Source organism: Bombina bombina, chromosome 7, assembly GCF_027579735.1.
Source record: "Bombina bombina isolate aBomBom1 chromosome 7, aBomBom1.pri, whole genome shotgun sequence".
Lineage (NCBI taxonomy): Eukaryota > Metazoa > Chordata > Amphibia > Anura > Bombinatoridae > Bombina > Bombina bombina.
In genome coordinates this window covers 97,204,596-97,230,016 of record NC_069505.1, presented here as the reverse complement: position 1 = coordinate 97,230,016, position 25,421 = coordinate 97,204,596, and the positions used below count along the sequence as shown (strand labels likewise).

The window sequence follows — 25,421 nt, the reverse complement described above, 5'->3', positions numbered from 1 at the left end:
ATCAGTCCATAAAACCTTAGAAAAATCAGTCTTGAGATATTTCTTGGCCCAGTCTTGACGTTTCAGCTTGTGTGTCTTGTTCAGTGGTGGTCGTCTTTCAGCCTTTCTTACCTTGGCCATGTCTCTGAGTATTGCACACCTTGTGTTTTTGGGCACTCCAGTGATGTTGCAGCTCTGAAATATGGCCAAACTGGTGGCAAGTGGCATCTTGGCAGCTGCACGCTTGACTTTTCTCAGTTCATGGGCAGTTATTTTGCGCCTTGGATTTTTCACACGCTTCTTGCGACCCTGTTGACTATTTTGAATGAAACGCTTGATTGTTCGATGATCACGCTTCAGAAGCTTTGCAATTTTAAGAGTGCTGCATCCCTCTGCAAGATATCTCACTATTTTTTACTTTTCTGAGCCTGTCAAGTCCTTCTTTTGACCCATTTTGCCAAAGGAAAGGAAGTTGCCTAATAATTATGCACACCTGATATAGGGTGTTGATGTCATTAGACCACACCCCTTCTCATTACAGAGATGCACATCACCTAATATGCTTAATTGGTAGTAGGCTTTCGAGCCTATACAGCTTGGAGTAAGACAACATGCATAAAGAGGATGATGTGGTCAAAATACTCATTTGCCTAATAATTCTGCGCTCCCTGTATGCATGTGTGTATACACTACCCACCTAATATTTATTAATTCCCACTACTCATTGTTTTTACCTCGTACCCCTGTAAAATTTAAAGTGACAGTAAATACTTTTAGATTTTAATGCAGAATATTTATGTATACTAAACCGTTTTGCAATATATTTTCATTATTTATTTTGTGCCCTTTTCATATGTATGTAATGGGGGATGTCCTTTTTGCAGCCACAAACAAGGATCAAGGTTTAACTGCATCTAGATCTGGGAATTTTAGAATATTCACTGATATAGATAATATCCCTGGCAGTGAGAAGGTTAATTATATTGCATGGCATTAACAATGTGACAACTGCACATTTCTCTTGCTGCGTGAACTTTAAGGGGTTCTCATTGGGTAAGGTTGGCACGTCATCAGGCCTGTGGTCATCATGGCCCCGAGGGGTGTGGCGTCCCTTATTTTTCTGTATTGAAGGTGGCAACCCTACATAATACCCAAATGTTTAAACACTTGAAAGTGATGCAGCATAGCTGTAAAAAGCTGACTAGAAAATATCTCCTGAACTCTATGTAAAAAAGAAAGATATTTTACCTCAAAAGTTCCTCAGTAGCCACCTCCCATTGTAAAGGATTTCTAAGCAGCATTTTAGTGTGTCTGTCCTGGGACAGCTGAAAGGATGAGCCTCGTGAACTCTCATATTATTTCACCAATCAGGTAAAGGAAGCTTACTATGAAATCTCATGAGAGATAAGTCAAATCTCATGAGATCACAGTAAGAGTTCATGACCTCAGCACTGCTGATGCTGATTGGCTGCTGTTCATTTCTTCATTTTTACCTGCAGCTGGGAGCAGGTGAAGTATAACTTTTTACACAGAACTTACTCTGCTGAGCTGAGGAGATTGTGAGGTAAAATATCTTTCTTTTTTACATAGAGATGCTCAGGGGATATTTTCCTGTCAGCTTTTTACAGTTATACTGCATCAGTTTCAAGTGATTTAGCATATGAGTATTATGTCCCTTTAATATAAGGAGAATCCACGCCTTTATTCCTTACTGTTGGGAAACTTATATCCAAGCTCTAGAGGACACTGAATGATAACGGGAGGGACAAAAAGAGAGGCGGACCCTAATCTGAGGGCACCACAGCCTGCAGAGCCTTTGACGAAAGACAAAGAATGACTGGGGGATGGGGGAAGTGGGAGAGGTATTTAAAGGGACACTGTACCCAAATTTTTTCTTTTGCGATTCAGATAGAGCATGACATTTTAAGCAACTTTCTAATTTACTCCTGTTATCAAATTTTCTTCATTCTCTTGGTATCTTTATTTGAAATGCAAAAAAGTAAGTTTAGATGCCAGCCCATTTTTGGTGATCAACCTGGGTTGTTCTTGCTGATTGGTGGATAAACTCATCCACCAATAAAAAAGTGCTGTCCAGAGTTCTGAATAAAAAAAAAAGCTTAGATGTCGTCTTTTTAAAATAAAGATAGCAAGAGAACAAAGAAAAATTGATAATAGGAATAAATTAGAAAGTGGCTTAAAATTGCATGCTCTATCTGAATCAAAAAAGAAAAAAATTGGGTTCAGTGTCCCTTTAAGCCTTTGGCGGGGGTGTCTTTGCCTCCTCCTAGTGGCCAGGTTCAGTAATTCCCAACAGTAAGGAATGATGCCGTGGACTCTCTTTATATTAAGAAGGAAATACATGTTTTATAAAACATTTACACTGTCATTTGTAAGTTGTGAGATGGTGCTCTAAGCTAAAAAAATCACTGTGTAAAATATTGATGGCTCAGATAAATGTCACTATACTTATGATGAAAGTACTTCTGCCTCTCTAGAGTGAGTGGAGCAAGCAAACATTTCAGGAGGTATTTTACAGTAAAATAAGCCAAAATAAAATCCTAGATCTGTACGGCAATGTTTTATTTTCCTTGATTAAACATTTTACAGGGAGATTCAGTGTTTAGTTACACTCTAGTATTATTGTTTTTGTTTTTTTTTACCTTAGAATAATTATAATATATATAAAGGTATACCTCAGAGATATTGATGGTTTGGTTCCAGACTACCGCAATAAAGCGAGTGCATATAAACGTTATGTTTAAACCAGGGGGTCAATTTATTAATGTGCGAGTGGACATGATACGATGTAGTGTATCATGTCCGCTGCACATTGATAAATAACTGAATAACTTGCTGAAGCTTCCACATCAGCACTTGCTGGTTCCCCTTGCACTTTGATGTCATGGAGATGGATTCTTTCCTTAAACCTCATAAGCAAACCTCTGCTAACTTCAAACTTTTCTGCTACAGCTTCCTCACCTTTCATAGAATTGAAGAGAGTTAGTGCCTTGCTCTGGATCAGGCTTTGGCTTAAGGGAACATTGTGACTGGTTTGATCTTCTATCCAGACCACTAAAACTTTCTCCATATCAGCAATAAAGCTGTTTTGCTTTCTTATCATTCATGTGTTTACTGGAGTAGCACTTTTAATTTCCATCAAAAACTATTCCTTTGTAGTTACAACTTGACTGTTTGACGCAAAAGGCCTAGCTTTTGGCCTATTTCAGCTTTTGACATGCCTTCCTCATTGAGCTTTATCATTTCTAGCTTTTGATTTAACATCCGACTCTTCCTTTCATGTGAACACTTAGAGGCCATTGTATGGTTATATTTTGGGTTATTATTGTACATATCTGTGCTGACTGTCATAACATTTTTTATCACTGTGGTATCCATTTTTATCACTGGTGCTTATTAAAAGTGCTTTACAGTATTTAAAAAGTTCGCTTTTGTTTATTTATATTGGTTGACCTGGAAACAAGCTAAAAGGGGCACACCACCAGTTTCCAATTGGCTGGACGGAGGAGTTACCGGATCCAGTGGCGTTCTCTCACCCCTACGTTGCCTTGTTTGAAGTTTGCAGTCCATACAACTCTGGGAAGTTTTTTACAATTCTATAATAAAACCATCATGTATTGATACACTTTCTGGTCCGTGTTATGGGATATAAAATTTAAATATATCAATAAAAGGATTGTTTTATTATAGATGGAACCATTTTCTTCCTTTTTTTAATGGAACTACTGCCAGTGATTCCATCTCATACACAAATGCTGGGCTTCACAGTTGCCCTGACCGCTTGCTGCAGATACCGTACCACGTGATTGTGATATCGCTCAAGGGAGTTAGAGCTTCGCTTTTGAATGCTTATGGACCTGCAGCGGGTTGAGGCTGCATAGATATTGGCGTTGTCTGGAAAATTGTGTAGCCCCAAGCCTCCCCACGAAGTGGACCGACATACACACACACAGCCCCTCCTGCAACATGTATGAGCATACTGTTTGAATTAACTTCTGCTATGCTTATGGTAGTTGTTTACTAGGGTGAACAGAGGATTGACTTTGTTGCTTGGTTTGGACACTTACCACGAAGTGTACACATATTGATGAAGGTTACAGATACAGTTCATGATAAATTACAGTATCAGCTGAGAGATCTGCTGTCAGTGCTCAAAGTGCAGAAGTAAGTGCGCAATATCTGCAATAAAATGAGCACAATAAAGCAAGGTATACCTGTACAAAAATACAGGGGCTGGAAAACATTAAAGTCACTGCTTAAAGGGACATTGTACTGTCAATTGTTTTCCCCTTTAATGCATTTACGATTATCCATTTTAACTGCTGGAGTGTATTAAATTGTTTACAAATAGCTCCTCTGAGGTGGCGAAGAGGGTTTAGGAATTAGAGGTTTAACCACCATTGTGTAAATATAAATATATATTTAAATTTAGCTTTTAGATGAAGATTAGAAAGGAATAAATGTTTAGATACCCGTTTAAAAAGGGACAGTCTACACTTAAGTCATCTTAAAGTCTTACCTTAGATTAAGCTGCAAATAGTCTCCTGCAACTTTTCTATATCATGCAGCAGGAAGGGTAAAACAGTTATTTTGAAATAAATATTGTTTCTGGCCAGTTTGAAATGGCTGCCAAGCTCCACCCATTGATGACATCATGGTCTGGGCTAAGGTATGGCTTTAAGATGACTAAGGTGTAGACTGTCCCTATAATAAATTATTCTTAAAGGGATAGAGAAGTCAACATAAAACTTGAATGATTCAGAAAAATCATGTAATTGTAAGACACTTAAATTCACTTCCATTTTGAAATTAACTTTGCTCTCTTGACATCCTTTGTTGAAAAATAATATATACATATCTTTTACTACTAGTAATAGCTGGTGATTGGTGGCTACACACACTTGTCTATTCTCATTGCCTAACCAGGCACCTGATGCTAAAAGGATTGTCACAATAGCGTTATGTTATAAAGGTATCCACATCGCAATCAAGATTACAGGTGAAATGTCCTAAAGGGATGAAATCACTGATAGTAGACATTTATCACTGCTCGTGAATAGATCTCCCTGTCAAATCAATCCTGGCCAGTAGACTTCTTATCCCGGTGTCAAGTGGAGTGACAGGAAAGAAATCCCAAAGCCAAAAACAGCAGCACTAGGACCCAGAGGCAGGAGTGGAGAAGTTGACTAGCTGGGTCAGAACCAGAATAGATAAGAGCAGAATCTCTAAACAACAAGGATCGTAAGAAAACAAAGCGAAGTTCAGAAACCAGACTGGCAAACAACTGAAACTAATCAGCAGGCAAGCGTGAGGTCAGTGGCAGTCCAGTGGTCAGGGTAGGCGACAAACAGAGAAGTCCAAAGATGCACGGGTTAACAACAGTAAGTCCAGCAAGAAAAGTATAGCACACCCAGAATACTAAATTCAATACACGGGCAAAGACAGAAAGCAGCCTTTTAAAGGCTGCTGATTAGGTAACTGGCTGCAGCTGGCAGGAAGGTGGAGCCAGAGAGTCAGCGAGTGCAGGCAGTAGGATTCAGCAATTCGCACACAGAGTCAGAGTCCTCCAGTGGCTCAAGAGGAAAGGCAATGGGGAAAGAATGTGTGTGATAACCCAAGGCTGCATGAAAGGGTTTAGTCTTGATGGATACATTCACAGTATAATTATGGGCAAACTCAGCCAAAGGAAGTAACAAAGCCCAATTAGCATGGAAAAGCAGAGACATAATGTCATAGGTAAGTTTCCTATGATTAGTTCTCTCCATTTGCAAATTAGACTGAGGATGCTCTCCAAAATTGTGAGGTAAGCTGTGTGCCACTATAAGAGACTAGATCAATGGGTAACCCAATGATTCTGATTACGTGTTCTATGAATAATTTAGAAAGTTAGCCTTTGGTAGTTTGAGTAAAGAACCAAAATGGGCCATCTTGAAGAATCGATCTACCACAATCCATATTACCATATTTCCACAAGAGAGTAGTCCAGAGATGCAAGGGTAGGCAATAGGAAGTCCAGCAAGTAAAATATAGCACACCCAGAATACTAGATTCAAAACACGGACGAAGACAGGAAGCAAGAAGCAGCTTTTTATAGGCTGCTGATAAGGTAACTGCCTGCAGCTGGCAGGCAGGTGGAACTAGAGAGCCAGCCAGTACAAGCAGTAGGATTCAGCAATTCACACACAGAGCCCATGCCCTACAGAGGATCAAGAGAAAAGGCAAACAGCCAGAGACTGGAGGTTCCAGAATCAACACACCGAGGAGCAGAGCATACACCGGAGCATGCTCTGACAACAATCTCACCAAGAGGTGTTTTACTGCACTGTAGGGGGAGATGGTTCTCTGCCACTGGCAGAATGCAAAATGCAGTATTGCCATCTACAGCAAAACTGTAATATAAATGATCCCTTTGGCCCGAATTAAATGACAATATAATGTATGTGTTAAAATTGAATTATTTTGTTACAATAGAGAAACTTGAACATGAATAATAAACCTATATGAGCTGGGGGATTGTGGGTATATCGTACATGCACAAAAATAGAATCCATGGAAGGGAAATATGCAGAGCCCCTGGTCTTCATCAAACTCCGTGAAAGGCTGCTGTGATTTGTATATTTGGAAGTTCACAGTATACTGTACATGTACATATAGTGTTATATGTATATATTATACTACAAAACAGTATACTATGTATGTACTGTAAGTCAGTTTGTTATTTAAATAAACGTGTTCCTAACCTTTGGCGTGGACTTTAATAACAAGATTTCATGTACAGGAAAATAAAATCCCATAAAGACAGTAGTTGCCACTTTTTCATTTTACAAAACTGCGTTTTGTTAAACAACAAGGATGGCTTTTTTAACCTTGTATCTGCATCACAACTACAAGTCACACTGTATTGAGCATGTTTAGTTCTAATATTGCCGTCGCACTGTACCAAACGTTTTATTAAAATATAACACATTTGGTAGAGTTTGATCGCAATATTAGAACTAAACACGTACAGTACAGTGTGAACTTATTGCACCAATACAAATATAATGTTAAAGAGACAGTCAAGTCCAAAAAAAAAAGTTCATGTTTCAAAAAGGGCATGTAATTTTAAACAACTTTCCAATTTACTTTCATCCCCAATTTTGCTTTGTCCTCTTGGCATTCTTAGTTGAAAGTTAAACCTAGGAAGGCTCATATGATAATTTCTAAGCCCTTGAAGGCCACCTCTTATCTCATGCTTTTTTATTTGCTTTTCACAACAGGGGAGAGCTAGTTCATGTAAACCATATAGATAGCATTGTGATCACGCCCGTGGCTTGTGGGAGAGACTGCACTAATTGGCTAAAATGAAAGTCAAAAGATAATAAATAAAATTTCATGTGATCAGGGGGCTGTCAGAAGAGGCTTAGATACAAGGTAATCACAGAGGTAAAAATTGTATTAACCCCTTAATGACAACTGACGTACCAGGTACGTCATGCATTAACAAGCAGTTAATGACAATGGACGTACCTGGTACGTCAGTTGTCTAACAGAGTGCTGGAAGCGATCACAAATGCTTCCAGCAGCTCTGAGGGTATTGCAGTGATGCCTCGATATGGAGGCATCCTGCAATACCACTTTACAAGCCCCCGATGCAGAGAGAGCCACTCTGTGGCCCTCTCTGCACCGGTAGCGATAGTGCCGGGTGTGAGGGTGCGCGTGCACGATGCGCGCGCGACGTGCACAATGCGCGTGTGTGCACGTGAGCATGCATGTGCGCGTGCACCTGCACCCATTAGCCACACTGACACCAATGAATGAGGGCAGAAAGGGGAAAAAAAAGGGATTTTTTTTAAAAAAAAAAAATATAAAAGGATCTGGGAGGGGGTGGGGGTATTGTGGGGGGCTGCTACACTACAGAAATAGTTTTTTAAGTAAAAACAAAATAAAAATACTTTTTGGGAGGTTTTTGGGGCCAAACTGGGTACTGGCAGACAGCTGCCAGTACCCAAGATGGTGGTAATTAGGTAGGGGAGAGGGTTAGAGAGCTGGAGGGGGGATCAGGGAGGTTGGGGCTAAGGCAGGGGTCCATCACAGCTAAAATACTTTATTATTTTTATTTAAAAAAAAAAAAAACCTCTTTTATTTAGTACTGGCAGACTTTCTGCCAGTACTTAAGATGGCGGGAACAATTGTGGGGTGGGGGAGGGAAGAGAGCTGTTTGGGAGGGATCAGGGGGTGGGATGTGTCAGGTGGGAGGCTGATCTCTAAAATTAACCCTGCAAGCTCCCTACAAGCTACCTAATTTAACCCCTTCACTGCTGGGCATAATTAACGTGTGGTGCGCAGCAGCATTTAGCGGCCTTCTAATTACCAAAAAGCAACGCCAAAGCCATATAAGTCTGCTATTTCTGAACAAAGGGGATCCCAGAGAAGCTTTTACAACAATTTCTGCCATAATTGCACAAGCTGTTTGTAAATAATTTCAGTGAGAAACCTAAAATTGTGAAAAATGTAAAGTTTTTTTTTATTTGCTCGCATTTGGCGGTGAAATGGTGGCATAAAATATACCAAAATGGGCCTAGATCAATACTTGGGGTTGTCTACTACACTACACTAAAGCTAAAATTAACCCTACAAGCTCCCTACAAGCTCCCTAATTAACCCCTTCACTCCTGGGCATAAAACACGTGTGGTGCGCAGCGGCATTTAGCGGCCTTCTAATTACCAAAAAGCAACCCAAAAGCCATATAAGTCTGCTATTTCTGAAAAAAGGGGATCCCAGAGAAGCATTTACAACCATTTGTGCCATAATTGCAGAAGCTGTTTGTAAATAATTTCAGTGGGAAACCTAAAGTTTGTGACAAATTTTGTGAAAAAGTGAACTTTTTTTTTTTTTTATCGCATTTGGCGGTGAAATGGTGGCATGAAATATACCAAAATGGGCCTAGATCAATGCTTTGGGTTGTCTTCTAAAAAAAAAATATATACATGTCAAGGGATATTCAGGTATTCCTGACAGATATCAGGGTTCCAATGTAACTAGCGCTAATTTTGAAAAAAAGTGGTTTGGAAATAGCGAAGTGCTACTTGTATTTATTGCCCCATAAATTGCAAAAAAAGCAAAGAACATGTAAACATTGGGTATTTCTAAACTCAGGACAAAATTTAGAAACTATTTAGCATGGGTGTATTTTGGTGATTGTAGATGTGTAACATATTTTGGGGGTCAAAGTTAGAAAAAGTGTGTTTTTTTCCATTTTTTCCTCATATTTTATTATATTTTTTTTTAGTAAATTATAAGACATGATGAAAATAATGGTATCTTTAGAAAGTCCATTTAATGGCGAGAAAAACGGTATATAATATGTGTGGGTACAGTAAATGAGTAAGAGGGAAATTACAGCTAAACACAAACACTGCAGAAATGTAAAAATAGCCATTGTCATTAAGGGTAAGAAAATTGAAAAATGGTCCGGTCATTAAGGGGTTAATATAACAGTGTTGGTTATGCAAAACTGGGGAATGGGTAATAAAGGGATTATCTATCTTTTAAAACAACATAAATTCTGGTGTTGACTGTCCCTTTAAAAAAAGACATTGCAGCACTTTCAATCATCGGGGCCTGGGTGACAAGGAAAATAGTGAAAGGCAAAAACATAAAACAATATTAAAATTACACAAAAATAAAGCTGCATTATTAATTGTAAAATTCCCAATTTGTGTTAAATGTCCCTTTAACTTAGGGTTCAACACAAAAGGGGTTAAAGTGATGGTAATTGAGTGCAATTTGAAGGTAAAATCTTATTACTCAAGTCTATCACCTAAATAGCTAGTTTTATTATTTTATTTTATTAGAAACTCAAACTTTATTTTAAAATAATATTTTACTTACTGAGCGTTATCGCTCCTTGCTCCTCCCCTGGGATTACTTCCTGATCTGTATATGAGCCGTAGTAGAGAGTGGAACCCACCCGCTCTCTACGTCATTATATGGGCATATAGTTCTTCATAATTTGTTTTGCGCATGTGTTAAATTCTTAATACATGTTTTCAGACCATCAGTCTGAGATCTAACATGTAGCGCATGAGCGTAGCCAACGAGGGGCGTGTTATTATTATTATTATTCTTTATTTATAAAGCGCCAACAGATTCCGCAGCGCTGTCCATGGGTACAAAGATAAAAGTACAGTACAATATAAAAGACACCAGACAAAGTTTAACAAACAAATACAGAGGGAATTGAGGGCCCTGTTCCCGTGGGAACTTACAATCTAGATGGGTAGGAGGGTGAGAAACAGGAGGTGGGGACTGCAAAGGTGAGAATGATGTTAGTGTGGAGTTAGATGAGGACAGCAATTCATTTGGAATTCATTTGTCACTGATTTGGAGATAGGCTTCCATGAACAGAAAGATATTTAGGGAGCATTTAAAGGAGAAAAGGTTAGGGGAGAGTCTGACAGCTCTAGGAAGTGCGTTCCAGGTGGTTGGTGCCGCACAAGAGAAGTCCTGTAGCCTAGCATGGGAGTAGGTGATGGTAGAAGATGCAAGGAGCAGGTCATTGTTGGATCTTAGGGGGCGGGCTGGAGTATACTTGTTGATGAGTGAGGACAGGTGGGGGGGGGCTTTGTAGGTCAGGATGAGAATTTTGAATTTCATTGCTGTGGATAGGGTAGCCAGTGAAAGGACTCGCAGAGAGGTGCAGCAGATACAGAGCGTCGGGAGAGGTGGATTAGCCTAGCAGATGCATTTAGGGTGGATTGAAGAGGGGAGAAGCGGGAGATAGGGAGGCCAGTTAGAAGGTTATTACAGTAGTCAAGTCGGGAGATTACCAGGGAGTGGATTAGCTTTGTTATTGTGCTTTACAGTCGCTGACTGGCTGAGATTCTGATTGCAAGTTGAAAACACATGATTTTAAAAATCTATGACAGCGATTGTACAGGTGGAGGAACGGAGCTGAAATTGAAGCATCTAAAATTGAAATATTTACAAATACTGACAGTTTTTTGCGTTCTGATGAATGAAAGTGCATTTATTTTTTGGTTATCTATATGATCGCATGTTGGAGTTTGTGATAGTTTACCATCACTTTAAGCTATGAGCGTGAACAGAATGGGACTGATGCCTTTGCAGAAAACCTCAATGTATAAAAACAAAATGTATGTTTACCTGATAACTTATTTCATGGTGGTGAGAGTCCACAGGCCATTATTCCTGGGATTCAACTCCTGTCCACTTTCCTGCCAAAATATGCCTCAATAGAGCCAAAAACAAAGAAGACCAGGATGCTGCTTTGCAAATCTGTTCAACAAATACCTTCTTTTTAAACTCCCAGGAAGAAGAAACTGATTAAGTAGAATGGGCAATAATGTGTTTTTTGGGAGAAACTAACGCCTCCAAGTAAATTTTGTAAATCAAGTGCTTTAGGAAAGAAGCTAAACTTATGGCTGTGGCCCTCTGACCCTTACTTAATACTTTAATGCTCTCACAACATCTAATTTATGTAAGAGTCTCTCTCCTTAGAATTCTTAGGGTTAGGACAAACATAAAGAACTACAATCTCCTGGTTGATAGCATCCGAAGAGATCACTTTAGGTAAAAAAAATAATGAATCTTTAAGACCACCTTATCTTGATGAAAGGTAAGCCAAGGAGCTTCACAAGAAAGAGAAGACAATTCAGAAACATTTTCTAAAAGCAGGGCCGTCTTTAATATTGACTGGGCCCTGGGCAAACATTCCCCTGGGCCCCCGCCCATGCAATTTCGCTCTCCACCCCAACAACCCAAAAAACAACAAAATCAATTTATTTTATATATTTTTTTTTTTATAAATGATTAGCCCAGCAGTGGATCATCCCACTGTTGAGTTAATCATTTAAAAAAAAAAAAATGAAATAAATTGCAATATGTGAAACAACTGGACCTAAGCAGTACTAATAAGTAAATCAATATATACATTCCTCCACTGCTGATTAATTTAAAATATTTACTAATTAATTAATTAAATGTTTTTTAATTTGCACAGTAAAAATCAGTGTCGGACCTAATGTCTACAGGGCCCTGGTGCAAGAATTTATTTTGGGCCCCCCTAAAAGCATCTCACCAGTTTTGGGATATTCACTACATATTTATTGTTTAGACAGCCACTGTACAGCAAAATTACCACTTTCATGAATACCAAGGGAATGCCTAACATACCAAACTCCCCTAACCGATATACACACACACTCTCCAGAGCATACACATATACATGTACACACACTACAGAGCACACACAAATTTATGTACACACTCTATATAATCCAATATTAAAAATACAATATATGTGTGCCTCAAGACGGAAGAGAGCAGTGTCTGCAGCTGCACAAATGTTCATATCCTCACGTGCCTGCCACTCCAGCTTTCTGCTGCATGCGCCTACAGTATGCCCTACCCTGAACAATCCCCACCACCAGAGCAGTTACCTGGTAACAGTGGTAACCCCAGTAGGACCTTTGCTTATACAGTATGATTGGTTGGATGCCAAGTTAGGGCTTAGCATCCAGTGCTGCACAGTGCACACCTAAAACAGCACATGGCACTAGCTTGGCATGTCACATGATCCCAGCACAGTCTGGCACAGTTTCTCACAAATAAATATAAACAGAGAACTTTTGACTGTGACAGTATTAGGACTGATATCAGCAGTCTGGCATGAACCAAAAAAAAATATTTTTTTAGGACTCTTGGGCCCCACAACAAAGACTGGGCCCTGGGCAGCTGCCCCTTTTGCCCTGTGTTAAAAACGGCCCTGGCTAAAAGGAACACTACTTTCAAAGACAGAAGCTGAATGTTCAAAAGGAGAAACATGTGAAGTTCTTAAAACCAAATTAAAGTGAATGTTAATGAATTAAAGGCCAGTATCAAAAATTAATCTTAAAAACAAGGGCACGTTAGTAAACATAACGCAGATCATTCGCCCCTCAGCTCCTGTTTTCTTTAGCAGAACGATAACAAATCCAGCTTACGCCAATCGTTGTGTGCCCCCTTTGGCATCCAGCTCGTGAGGCAACAACAATTGGAGGAAGCCGGATTCCTCATCCATATGCTAAAGAAAACAAGAGCTGCGGGCGGAGGATCAGGGTTATATTTACCACAACGCAAAGGTAAGTATTTTTTAAAAATAAGCATCTTTGTAAACTTTAATGAATTAAAGTGATGGTAAACTCTCCCCTTTTTAAAATCAGATCTGGAATGTAAGCGCTATTTTAGATGGAGTTTAATTCATTAGCTGTAATGAATATGCAGTATAACATGCTTTTTAATATAGATATGAAATTCAAATACTGCATGCTCCTCCGCCCACTTCAAAAGTAAAATTTTCTGTGAGCTAACAGATTGAATTGTTGTCCAATCAGCGCTCTCCCCATATGGCACTTTTGTTGTAGCTAGAGCATTGATTGGAGAGTAATTCAATCATTTAGCTGACAGGAAAATTGACTTTTGAAGTGGGTGGTGTAACGTGGGGTATTTGAATTTCATATCTATATTAATAACTAAGTTATACTGCATCTTCATTGCACATGATGAATAAAACCCCCATCTAAAATAGCGCTTACATTCCAGATCTGATTTTAAAAAGGGGAGAGTTTACCATCACTTTAAGGTTTCCCTGTTTTTAAGATTATTATTTGATACTGGCCTTTAATTAATTAACGTTTACATTCACTTTAAGGTTTGAAGGAGGAGAAATTGGTTTAATTATCAGTCTTATCCTGACTAAAGCCTGAACAAAGATTTGAAAGTCAGGAATCTTAGCAATCTTTTTATGGTATAAAACCAAAAGAGGCTAAATGTGTCCCTTCAAAGAGCTTGCAGATAAGCCCTAATCTAAACCATCTTGTACGAACATGTGCGATTTTCCAAATATTGTGGTAAATCTTTCTAGTTACAGGCTTTCAAGCGTGAATTAAAGTTTTCACCACTGCATCAGTAAAATTTCTTTGCCTTAAAATGAAGCGTTTAATATCCAAGCCGTCAAGTGGATAGACACAAGATCTAGATGATAAAAGTGATAGAAGGTTGTGCGGATGTGGAAGAGACCATGGGGGAAGACTGGACATCTAAACAACACCTGCATACTAAGTTCTGTGTTGGCTAAGCTGGGGCAATCAGAATTTTTGAGGAACATTCCTGCTTGAGCCAAGCTAAGATTCTGGGAACTAGAATAGTTGATGAAAAAATGTAAGCAAGGCTAAAAGACCAATGGGCTGCTATAGCTTCCACAAACTCTGCTTGAGGATCCCTGGATATGGCATAGTATCTAAGAAGTTTGTTGCTTAAAGGAAAAGCCCTGAGATCGATTTCTGGAAAACTCAACTGAGGTAATCTACTTCCCAGTTGTTCACTCCTGGGATGTGAATCACATAAAATGTACAGAGATTGTTCTCTTCCCATGTCAAAATCTATGAGACCTCCTTCATTGGTAAGGAACTACGAGTTTCTCCTAGATGGCTGAAAAAAAGCCACTGTCTGAGTGAAAATGGAGATACACCTCTCTTTTTAGAAGAGGCCAACTCTGAAGAAACATGAAGATTCCAGGATACTTATAGTTAACCATGCCTCCTGATGAGACCTCTGGACCCCCCAAACTGCACCCCCAATCTAAGAGACTGGCATCTGTAGAGATTATTGTCCAAGTAGCACAAATAAAGGCTTTTCCCAGAGAAATTAATTGGTGATTTATTAACTAGGAAAGAGATTGTCTCGTAATGGAACCCAAAATGATTCTTTGAGATAGCTGATTGCAATCCTTGCACCATTGTTTTAGCATGCAAAGCTAGAGATGACCCATATGGAAACATGCAAAAGGGAATAGCATCTGATGCAACAACCATCAGACCTAATACTTACGTAAAATTAGCTACTAAAGGAAGAGACAGAGACTGAAGGTTAGAACAAGCTATCTGTAGCTTAAACCTGCATTGATCCGTATGAGAAAGTCCCATGGTCAAAAAGTCAATAATGACTCCTAGAAATTAAACTTTTTAGTGAGGAGAGAGCTTTTTGGAATATTGATTCCCCAATCATGTCTGCAAAAAAACAACAGCAGTCTGTTGGTATGAGATACAGCTCAAGGTAAAGATGGAGCCAGAATAAAGATATCATCCAGGTATGGAGCAACTGAAATACCTTGAGCTCTTATCACAGACAAGAAAGGTTCCTGAACCTTTCTAAAGATTCTAGGAGCTGTAGCTAGACCAAATGGAAGACCCACAAAATGGAAGTGTTTGCAAATCTTAGGAACTAGTGATGGTACTTGTGAATAGGAATATGAAGGTATGCATCCTTCAAATCTATCATAGACATACATTGACCCTGTTGAACCAGGGGTACAATTGTCAGAATAGTTTCCATTTTGAAAGTAGGAACTCTGAGAAACTTGTTTAAAGGGACAGTTCACCCAAAAATGTTCTCCCCTTTAAATTGTTCCCAATGATTCATTTTACCTGCTGGAGTGTTTTAAATTGTTTACAAGTAGCTCCTTTACTCCTATTTTGGCATTTGAAATATCTGATTTAGCCTGTGGTTTCCCAAACTATACTGAAAGTTCCTATACTAGAGTATATTATATTGAATAGCCTAAGTAAACACAGCCAGCAGAAGAGATTACACTCTCAGTGGAGGGCATGATAGTTAAGTAATAAAATTATAATTGTCCATTGTTCTCTCTAAGTATTGAGCTTTGTTTTTCTAGACAAATATAAGATAAGGAAGCAAGTCTGTGTACATAAAAGTGATAACATAATGAGATCTGATATTACCTGAAGCTCAACCCATTGTAATAGGCTGTGGTTTAAAAGCACAAAACCAGCTACTTCATATACACAAATAAACCGAAAAATGCAATTTCTTATAAATTTTATACTCTGCAGCTGGTATAACAATTCATTGAAAATACATTCATATAAAAACAATTTTACAGTGTATTGTCCCTTTAAGGTCCAGAATCGGTCTGAAAGTTCCCTCTTTCTTGGTAACAATGAAAAGATTAGAGTAAAATCTTTGACCTTGTTCTAAAGCTGGAAATGGAACTAAGACTCTCATAAGTTCCAGGTCTAATACGGACTGAAAAGTTTTTGCTTTCACAGGATCTTTTGGATCATCATTTGATTTGAAGCCTATTCGGTTTCTTTATAAAACTATGTTTAGAACCGAAGGGTCTTGGACAGACTGCGGTCAGGCCTTCTGAAAAAGGCGTTATCTGCCCCATGTCAGAAGTGGATCTGGATCAAGGGCTGATTTGGAAGAAGAATAAGGCTTTTTAGATTGCATGGTCTTGTTTCAATTGGCATTAGGCTTCCAGGAAGATTTGGAAGATTTAGGTTTTTGTTAGGAGCAGGAAGATTTTTGTTTCCTATATTGTCAAAAGGAATGAACAGTTATTTAACCTATTCTCTCCCTTAGACTTTTTGACTTGAGGAAGAAACGCTAATTTTCCTTCAGTCACAGTAGAAATTATGGCATCTAGACCAGGGCCAAATAAAAAATCTTTCCTTGAAAAGGAAGAGATAAAAGTCTACCTTTGGAAACCATGTCTGCTGACCTAAATTTGAGCCACAGAACTCTTCTAGTCTAAACAGCCATATGTTTGCATTATTTGAATTATGTCTACAATAATAATATCACAAAAAGTCAGTTGCTGACTTTAGACGTTTCAAACGATTTTGAAAGTCTTAAGTATCAAAATCTTCTGAAATTAACTCAGAAAGATTAGATGCTGGTAAACTAAACATCATTTTAAATTTAGAGGACAAATTAAAATGTAGTTGTGGCTCAGTTTATTCCTTACAAATATTCTCAGAAATGGCCCCATGAACAGGAAATACCTCTGGAAGCTTAACAGCAGGTTTAAAAATCAAATCAAGTTGTGTGACCATTTTTTTTCTCAGCAGTTTTAGGGTCTTGGACACCTAAAGTATTCAAAACCTCTTTAACCCTTTGAGTGCTAATGACGGCTCTGAGTCGTCACAAAGTTTCTCACTCTGGTGCTAATGACGGCTCAGAGCCGTCATGAGCACTCTCCCACCTTGAGGGAGATCTGGGGGCTCCTTACTGCTCCTACACCGGCGATCGTATCTGTAGAGTGACAGGCATCGCCGGGGCTTCACGTGATGCACAGTGACGTCACACGCAATTATGTGATGACGTCACTGCGCAACTTTATTTATACTTAACAATGTTAAGTATAGGAGGAGGGGGCATGCTGCTTAGAAGCCTGTATCTCAGGCATCTAAGCAGCTACAGACCCCCCCAAGACCCATTGTTGGAAAGGTAATCGCTTAACCTTTCCAACAGTGTAAGTCTTGGGGGTCTGTAAAAAGAAATAAAAAAGTTAAAAAAAATATTTTTTCAAATATGTCAAAAATAAAATAAAATATTAGCACCCAGGTGGGAAATGGCTTAGCAGCCAAAGGGTTAAAAGGGACACTAAACCCCATTTTGTTTCTTTCATGATTCAGATAGAGCATTCAATTTCAAGCAACTTTCTAATTTACTGATATAATCAATTTTTCTTCGTTCTATTGTTATTTTTATTTTAAAAAGCAGGAATCTAAGCTAAGGAGTGGGACCATTTTTGGTTCAGCACCCTGGATAGCGCTTGCTGATTGGTGTCTACAGTTAGCCACCAATCAGCAAGCGCAACCCAGGTGCTGAACCAAAAATGGGCTGCCTCCTTAGCTTAGATTCCTGCTTTTTTTTTAAAAAAGATAGCAAGAGAACGAAGAAAAAATGATAATAGGAGTAAATTAGGACGTTGCTTAAAATCGCATGCTCTATCTGAATCATGGATTTAGTATTCCTTTAAACAAAAAACTTTTTTTTGCTTTCATAAATCATGTATGCACATGCAAACACTATCCTTTAAAACCTAGGAGTAAGACATTTTTCATGGGGGCACGCACACAATAGATAAAATCAGTGATTTAATACTTTGCAGACATCCCAACTCTCCCTGAAGTTCAGTGAGTCTCGTTCATTGTAATAGCGGCTCCCTGATGCCCGCAAATTAAATGCAATTTTTCTGAAACTATAAATACCATGATCCAACGTTGCCCAAATCTGGAAACAGTGTTTCTTTAAAGAATGCCTCTAGTTGCGGTGACGTCATTGAGCAGGAAGGCGTTGTCACAGCAAGTCTGTCTTTACTTTTAGTATATTGCGTGTCTGCCACCCTCCCTCTTGTTGTTTGGAGTTGGCGATAATGCTCTTGGGGAGGAGGAGAATCAGCAGCAGGCAACATCAGTTGCAGCATAGGTTGAGTAAGAACTGAGAAAAAGGGCAAAGAGAGTGCGCTCCTGTGAGGGAGGAGATAGACACCCCTGCTGTCAGGTCCTTATCAAACTGACTCTACTATGAGTACAGAACATAATTACAAATAGCCTCTAAAACTCAAAATTACACACGCTCCCAGACACAAAATCCGAAAGTCGTACAGGTTTGTTGTATGTGGTTGTGCAATAAAGCTACTTTTTTTTTTTTTTTTTTTAAATGTGTGTTTAGTCTTTATCTTATCTAGTTTTTTGCAGGTTGGGATGTCTGACTTTGGCAGTAACACACTACAATAGTTTAACCCTTTCATAAGAATGTGCAAGGCAGTGATTGAATCACTTTTTTTGGCAACTAAATAAGTCAGTATTCATTTGCAAAAGTAAACATGTTTGTTTGTGGTCCAGCAAAACACATAACTGTTAAGAATTCCCCTTGCCAAAAAAAAAGAAGTCATTTTTGAATTACAGAGCTCAGCTATATGCTTAACTTGTAAGCAGCTGAATAGACACAATACAACTAATTTGAAAGATTAGGACTATTATTTTCAAATAAGGGGTCTCAAGTTGGTCTATATATTGTGGGGGTAGACAATATCCAACCTCCCTTTGTTATCCCATATGCCTATAGTTCCCTCAGGTGATCAATGTTGCCAACTGATACCCACCTGAACATTTTACCCCTATTTGAGAGATGGGCCTTTCCTTTTTCAAGAGGGGTCATTTGCTCCTTTGCAGTACTGTATTTATTTTAGGATGCTGGGTCACTTTTAATAAACAGCAGGATCCCTTAAAATGATTTTTACCCCCCATGGGAGGGGGGTAAAGGCTTTTTGTCCCTCTAGTATAAGCAGAGGGAAAAAGGGGGCTCTGTCATTTTTTTCAAATGTAAACACTTGCTTATAACCAGAAGAAGCACTTAAAATGCGTTTTAGGCTGAAGTGGGGGCTAGATGTTATTTGACCCTCTAGAACACTGGTTTTTTTGAGATATCCTCAAAATCTGGCCTTTTAGGGAGGCCTAAGGACAGGTTTGAAAACCAGTGCTCTAGACGAAGGGAAATATGTGCATAACCAATAGAACACTAGGCCGCACTTGTCCTAAACATGGCTGGGGATGCCATGCAACATAACCAATCTGAGAACACAGGGCTGCTTGTGTGGCCCCTTGAGTAAAACCAGTTGCCTATAATTTCATAATGCCATAAAATGATAGGCGGCAGTATTTTATTGAACATGCTTCATCCTCACATTCCAATGGGTAGCCGATATAGGTAATCAGAAAATTAAAGGTATACAAAACACACACACACAAATTATTTTGTGATTCAGACAGAGCATACAATATTAAAAAAAAAGTTTTCAATTTACTTCTATTATTAAATTTCTTCAATTTGCTTCATTCCCATGTTATTCTTTGTTAAAAAAGAGATACCTAGGTTGGTGTTTGGAGCATGTTAGGAAATAGTGCTGCAATCTAGTGCTCTTGCAAATGGATAGCATTCTTGCAAAACTGCTGCCATATAGTGCTCTAGACAAGTGCACACTCTTGAGCTCACCTCCCTACTAAGGATATCTAAAGAACATAGAAAATTTGAGAACAGAAGTAAATGGGAAAGTTGTTTAAAATTGTATCTGGATCATGAAAGAAAGAAAAAAACTGGGGTTTCAGGTTCCTTTAATATAATCCAAAACAGATTGTTTTCTAAATCTCCTACAGTGGTAGCTAAATTAGGAACAGCCTTATGTCTGATAGTTTAAAGGGACATTGTAGAGGAAAAAAATGACATGCTCTTATTGGTTAGAGCATGAAATTTCAGCAATATTGACCTTGCAACTGTTGGTCCCAAGTGGAAATTTCCAGTGAGCCAATCAGCATCGCCCAACTGGGTCACACAACAAACGCTGCTGATTGGATCAACGACCTTTAACCCCTTAAGGACCAGCGACGTACCCTGTATGTCGCTGGCCTTTTTTGGGGACTTGATTGTTTTATAGCGTGGTCTTGCCAACAGCGTTGAGACTGCTCTATTCCACAAAGCCTTAACGACCAGTGACATACAGGGTACATTGTGGTCATTAAGGGGTTAAACACGGGAGCAGAAAAGCACTACTGGTCTTTAGCAGAAATTGACGTCGATTTGACGGTCAACCTATCAGCAGTAGTCGCACAGCTGGGTTGTGCAAATACTGATGCAGATTGGGACAGCAGCTGTGTCTGCTCAGGACCAGCAACGCGCTATGGCTCCAGAGTGGTACTTTAACCGCAAAGGGGTTAAACACATAGACTTGCAGTGTCGTTAGTGTTAAAATTACATGCTCTAACAAATTAGAACGTCAATTTTCCACGCTAACGGCCCTTTAAATACAAATTTGAACAGGTCACTGAGGAATTAGAATGTCCCTTTAATAAGTTCTAAACTGCTGAATGACAGCACAAATAAAAAGGTATGTTTTGATAGTGTAAATATGGTATTTATAATATAGAAAGACCTATAGAAAACAGAATATTCTCATAAAAATGCAGCAATTACTTTTTGCTAAAGTTTAGTTTTTAGTCCCAGTTATAAACAGCTGCGCAGTCTGACTTTTCATAAAACAATGATAGTATATTCTTGGTATAAAGCACAACACAGCAAATGAGCTGTCTCACCTGTTCAGTACAAAGAGCCCTGCATTTAAACCACAAGGGATAAATACCACCATACTATAACACCTAAGTCAAGCACCCCCACCCTATGTATTCCCCACGTGTCACCTGTCAGGGAGCTTCCTTAACAATGACCCGACCGAAAGAAGACGTCACAGTTGGCTGTCAATAAAGTTTATTGAATTTTTTTTTTTTCTTTAGATACCAGGGCTACCCCTTTTGCTTTACAGACACGGATACGGTGCGAAACAGCGATTGGAGCATATTGAAAGAAGGAAGTGTTGTGCTCGTCACCTGACACGAAAAGTCCCGCCTACTGGCTGCTTGCTGCAATGCTTTCTAGTAAACTTGGGCTTGTCATAAATAATGCGCTGCTCCTATCCTAACACTTAAGTTATGTTTTTTACTTTTATACATATATTATGTTTATTATATTAATACACAAACTTCCTAACGGTGGGACAATTAATGCACAGTTATGCCAAGTCCGGTATTACAAGTAAAATAGCTTTTTAGTTTCGTAAATTATTCTTGAAACTTAAAAATCCTGGGGACATACTAAACTGCATATTGGGATGATGGGATGATTGGCTGTAATGCTAAACACTATCACTAGATGTCATTATACTTTTTACACACATTCATGGCTGTAACTCAAAATATGTTCTTTTCTGCACTGCTTGATACTAAGTTGCAAAACAGTTGTTGCAAATGTTTAACTATTCACTTGCTGACATATATACAGTTGTATAATGGAATCACATTAAATAATATAATAGAAAAATACTTTTGTAGGACTACATTACTAATTTAATATAGTACATGTATGTGCAAACCTGTTTTGATAGGAACCTGTGAATAGATGTTTTAAACATGGGGATTATGGGTTACACATGCCAAGGAAAATTTTAATTTCTGATAAGAATATGTTTATAACTTTTTCTACATGGGGATTATGGGTGAAATATCATGGTTACACATACAGAGGAACACATTTGACCTGTTTCTGATAGGAATATGATTATAATTATTTTTATATATGGGGATTATGGGTGAAATATCATGGTTACACTTGCAGAGGAACACATTTGACCTGTTTCTGATAGGAATATGATTATAATTATTTTTATATATGGGGATTATGGGTGAAATATAATGGTTACACTTGCAGAGGAACACATTTGACATGTTTCTGATAGGAATATGGTTATAATTATTTGTATACATGGGGATTATGGGTGAAATATCATGGTTACACATGCAGAAGAAAACATTTAACCTGTTTCTGATAGGAATATGGTTATAATTATTTGTATATATGGGGATTATGGGTGAAATATCATGGTTACACATACAGAGGAACACATTTGACCTGTTTCTGATAGGAATATGATTATAATTATTTTTATATATGGGGATTATGGGTGAAATATCATGGTTACACTTGCAGAGGAACACATTTGACCTGTTTCTGATAGGAATATGATTATAATTATTTTTATATATGGGGATTATGGGTGAAATATAATGGTTAATCAATCCAACAAGTCCAGCTCACACTGTTATAAGATGGGTGCACGCTATCGCTGGGCACTGCACGACCCAGAATTCAAATTCCAGAACTCAAAAAAGTGAATAGCAGCACTCCAATAAACTTTTCAATTCTTTATTGCATATCCAGGAGTACAAACATATAGCAACGTTTCGGACTACATGTCCTTCATCATGCCATACTAACATCACTTCCTCTCCCTCCTTATATACCCCTAAGGACACACCCACATTCTAGTTAACTCTTTACCAACTACAAATACTACTTAATTACTTCTGCATACGTGGGTATCTTATATTAATACTTACTAACCTAATTCACAATCTACCTATATTTAATAGGAAGGTGAAAAATACACAGATTTTTATGAAGGCATCAATATTAATTACACAGTATTTCATTTAAAGAAAAAATATATATCCATTGCAATTTCCAGTTTCCCATAACATTACTATTTTTCTTTTGTCTTAATTCTTTTTTTCTTTCTTTTTTTCTTTCTTTCATATATATCACCACACATTCTCAGATTCTGGGTGCCATCAAACATCGTACACAATACTGATTATCCAAAAAAGAGAAGAAGAGAGACAAACATAAGCATTAGCCATCATATATTATTTTTCTAAAAAAATAGTACCTAAAGAAAAACAGACAGATCATAATCCTTATTCATACCACATGGAACTAAAGAGTTCAAAGTAAAGATCCAAAATGCCTCTCTTTGTTTCAAATGTTGTTCCCTATCCCCCCCTCTTCTACCAGGGGGGATGTGTTCCAAGATTTGGAATCTAAGTTGGCTCACCCCATGTTGTGCTTCTAGGAAATGAGTCGCTACTGGGGATTTTAGATTTTTTCTCCTAATATTTGATTTATGCTCTGTAATTCTATCACGTACCCTACGGGTCGTCTCCCCTACATAGATCAAACCACATGGGCATTTAAGGAGGTAGATGGCATACTCTGTGTTACAAGTTAAAAAATCTTTAATCCAAAACTTTTTCCCTGACTGTGGATGTACAAATGTAGATCCCTTGATCATACTATTACAGTGGGTGCACCCCAGACAAGGGTAACAACCTAGATTTTTGCTTGTAATATATTTCTGTTTATCACTCTTGGTACTCCCAATGTCTGCCTTTACCAAAGAATCTCTAAGGTTCCTACTTCTTCTATACGCAGGCATAGGTGTCTGCTGAAATTCTGGTATGTCTGAATTACAATTCGATAAGATGTACCAATGTTTGCAAATGATCTTATGAATTTGTGTACTTAATTCATTATATCTGGAGACAAACACCAATTTTTCCCCATCTTTCTTTTTAACTTTTTCTCCAGGTTTCAAAAGACTCTCTCTTGTCATCCCTAATATCTTTTCAATTTCTTTGTGGACCAAATTCTCATCATATCCTCGATCCAAAAAAAGATCTCCCATCTCCCTCAGCCTTTTTTCACTTAACTTGTCTTCTGACACGATGCGGCGTACCCGCATCAACTGGCTTTTTGGTAGGGAGTTTTTTAAGGATTGAGGATGAGCACTGCTTGCTAATAAAAGATCATTCCTATCCGTCTCTTTCTTATACAAATCTATCCTGATTCTATCCTTATCTTTAAACACCAAAGTGTCTAAAAAGGCAACACTTTCCTCACTGTGGACCAGGGTAAACTTGATATTCCTTGTAGAGAAATTTAGTGTGTCCACAAACTGCAATAGGCTACCAATGTCGCCCAGCCATATGCCAAAAACATCATCAATATAGCGCCACCATGTGGCGCCATATTGTTTAAAAAGTTTATTATTATAAACCAGTTTCTCTTCATATATACTCATATAGATGTTGGCATATGTAGGGGCGACATTGGAGCCCATTGCTGTACCTTGCTTTTGAATATAAAATTGATCTTGGAATAAAAAGTAATTGTAACGAAGAATGATGTCCAATAATTCCAATATAAAATGTTTCTCTTCCCCATTAAACAGATTTGAGTCTGTCATCATTTTGTCCACTGCCCCCACACCCCCATCATGACTGATGGAAGTGTAAAGGCTGGACACATCCATACTATAGAGGATACATTTATCCAGAGAAACAGAGATATCCTCCAATTTGTTCAGGAAATCCCCAGTGTCTCTGATGAATGATTGAGACTCCACTACAAACCTCCTAAGGATACGGTCTAGATAAACAGAAACACCCGAGAACACACTGTCCACCCCAGCCACAATCGGACGGCCTGGTGGTTTCATCAAATTTTTATGGATTTTTGGAAGTGTGTATAGGACAGGTGTTCTCGGGTGTTTGTTAATCAAAAACTCTTTTTCTTCCTGTCCAATAATGCCCTTTTGAATAGCAATATCAATACACCTGTTTAGTTCCTTCTGAATGATAAAAACAGGATTATATGTGATCGGCAAATAAATATCTTTATCAGACAACTGGTGTAATATTTCTGATACATAATCCCCTTTATTCTGTAACACAGTGGCTCCGCCCTTATCAGCAGATTTAATTATTAATAGTTTGTTATTTTTAATATTCAACAAACTATCTCTCTCCTTTCTAGAGAAATTGGATACCCTGTGTTTAAACTTAAATCCCCTGGTGCTGTGCTTCTTTTTCAATTTATTGATATCACAATACACTTGGGAAATAAACGTATCTATGCTCTTGTGATAATATTGAGGATTAAATCTTTTTTTGTTTTTAAGTTGTAATCTCTTTAAACTCAATTGGTCCCTTGTACTTGACTTATATATATTCACACTCTCAGATGTTATTACATTCCCCTCAGTACTTTTTAAAGCAAAGAACGATTTCAATTTGATCTTTCTAAACAATTTATACAAGTCCTGATCAAGTTCAAAAAAGTCACATTTATTTTGTGGGCAGAATGACAACCCCTTATCCAGGACACACAGTTCCTCATTTTTTATGAT

At 38.2% G+C, this 25,421-nt stretch overlaps 1 protein-coding gene across 1 annotated transcript in view; it reads right to left on the bottom strand.

Moving 5' to 3' along the window:
• The window catches only part of CHID1 (chitinase domain containing 1), a 1,450,539-nt gene extending 1,429,425 nt beyond the window's left edge, over positions 1–21,114 (bottom strand). Inside the window, exon 1 of the mRNA XM_053720199.1 lies at positions 21,043–21,114. The gene's annotated coding sequence lies outside the window, so the exon portion shown is untranslated. The remainder of the gene's footprint in view (positions 1–21,042) is intronic.
• Between the last annotated feature and the right edge of the window lie 4,307 nt (positions 21,115–25,421).